The 2,310-nt window shown below is 46.9% G+C and overlaps 1 pseudogene; it reads left to right on the top strand.

Moving 5' to 3' along the window:
- The first annotated feature begins 491 nt into the window (after nt 1-491).
- Nucleotides 492-2,054, top strand: LOC102862390 (annotated as a pseudogene).
- Nucleotides 2,055-2,310: the final 256 nt, after the last annotated feature.

The following is a 2,310-nucleotide window of genomic DNA, read 5'->3' as shown; positions in this document are numbered from 1 at the left end:
TTCTCACACAGTCCCTGCTAGCCCATGCACTTTGCCTCCAAGGAGTAGCTTGGTTTAATCCTCTCCAAGATGAATCTGTTTGTTTTCCTGGCAGTCCATGGTACATTCAGTACCCTTCTCCAGCACCACAGCTCAAAAGCATCCACTCTCCTTCTGTCCTCCCTAGTCATTGTCCAACTCTCTGATGCATAACAAGCGATTGCAAATACCATGACCTGTATCAGGCGCACCTTGGTCTCCAGAGAGACACTGTTGCTCCTGAGTACCTTTGAGAGGTCCCTAACAGCAGACTTTCCCATCGCGATACGCTTTTTGATTTCCTGACTGCTGGTACCAAGAGTGTTGACTGTGGAGCCGAGCAAACTGAAGCTGTGAACATTCGCAATCTCTTCGTCATCCATCCTGACGCTGCAAAATGGTCTTGTCCGCCCTTCCGTGGCCTTGGGCTTTCCGCACGCGTGGTGTAATCTTCTGTTTGTATCGGGCCCATCATGTCGGCCGTGAAGACTCTGAACCCCAAGGCCGAAGTGGCCCGAGCCCAGGCGGTGCTGGCAGTGAACATCAGCGTGGCCCGGGGCCTCCAGGATGTGCTGAGGACCAACCTGGGGCCCAAGGGCACCATTAAGATGCTGGTTTCCAGTGCTGGAGACATCAAGCTCACTAAAGATGGCAACGTGCTGCTTCATGAAATGCAAATTCAGCACCCGACAGCCTCCTTGATAGCCAAAGTAGCGACAGCCCAGGATAACATCACTGGTAACGGGACTACTTCCAACGTTCTGATCATCGGAGAGCTGCTCAAACAGGTGGACCTCTACATTTCTGAAGGTTTGCATCCCAGAATAATAACAGAAGGATTTGAAGCAGCAAAGGAAAAGGCCCTTCAGCTTTTGGAACAAATCAAAGTAAGCAAAGAGATGGACAGAGAGACGCTCATAGACGTGGCCAGGACATCCCTGCACACTAAAGTTCACGCTGAACTCGCTGATGTCTTAACAGAGGCTGTTGTTGACTCCATTTTGGCCATTAAGAAGCAAGATGAACCTATTGACCTTTTCATGGTTGAAATCATGGAGATGAAACATAAATCTGAAACTGATACAAGCTTAATCCGAGGGCTAGTTTTGGACCACGGGGCACGACATCCTGATATGAAGAAGAGAGTAGAAGATGCATACATCCTTACCTGCAATGTGTCATTGGAGTATGAAAAAACAGAAGTGAATTCTGGCTTCTTCTACAAGAGCGCAGAAGAGCGAGAAAAACTTGTAAAAGCAGAAAGGAAATTCATTGAAGATGGAGTTAAAAAAATCATAGACCTGAAAAAGAAAGTCTGTGGTGATTCAAATAAAGGATTTGTTGTTATTAATCAAAAGGGTATTGATCCCTTTTCCTTGGATGCTCTTGCAAAAGAAGGCATAGTAGCTCTGCGCAGAGCTAAGCGGAGGAATATGGAGAGACTGACGCTTGCCTGTGGTGGGGTGGCTCTCAATTCTTTAGATGACCTGAATCCAGACTGCCTGGGGCACGCGGGCCTCGTCTATGAGTACACCTTGGGGGAGGAGAAGTTCACCTTCATCGAGAAATGTAACAACCCTCGCTCCGTCACACTGTTGATCAAAGGACCCAAAAACACACGCTCACTCAAATCAAAGATGCCATCAGAGACAGCTTGAGGGCTGTCAAGAACGCCATCGATGACGGTGGCGATGGCAGAAGCTCTGATGAAGCATAAGCCCACTGTCAAGGGCAGGGCCTAGCTTGGTGTCCAGGCGTTTGCTGACGCACTGCTCATTATTCCCAAGGTTCTTGCTCAGAATTCTGGTTTTGACCTTCAGGAAACACTAGTAAAAATTCAAGCAGAACATTCAGAATCCGGTCAACTTGTGGGTGTTGACTTGAACACAGGTGAGCCCATGGTAGCAGCAGAAGTAGGCGTGTGGGATAACTACTGTGTAAAGAAACAGCTGCTTCACTCCTGCACTGTGATTGCTAGCAACATCCTCCTGGTTGATGAGATCATGCGAGCTGGCATGTCTTCCCTCAAAGGCTGAATTGTGCATCTGTACCAGGCTTGTCTTGTCTGAATTATGAAAACTAGAGTAATCTAAGACAAGAGCAATGGAATTTTTATTCAAGCTTCAAGTGGTTTTAAAGGAATTTTCTGTTCCCATGTTCAAATAGGAGGTCACTTCACCTATTTAAATTCTGAAGTCTACAGTATTTTCTAATTGCACTTAAGTGTATACACATAAAGCAAATCCTTTACCCACTCAGTCGGTTGTTTGCCTTTAGCTTCAGTGGCTGAAA

This window comes from Elephantulus edwardii, unplaced genomic scaffold (assembly GCF_000299155.1).
Source record: "Elephantulus edwardii isolate Elephantulus edwardi_28Jun2011 unplaced genomic scaffold, EleEdw1.0 scaffold00270, whole genome shotgun sequence".
Lineage (NCBI taxonomy): Eukaryota > Metazoa > Chordata > Mammalia > Macroscelidea > Macroscelididae > Elephantulus > Elephantulus edwardii.
Note: the sequence above shows the minus strand (reverse complement) of the source record. Positions and strands in the feature narration are given on the sequence as shown.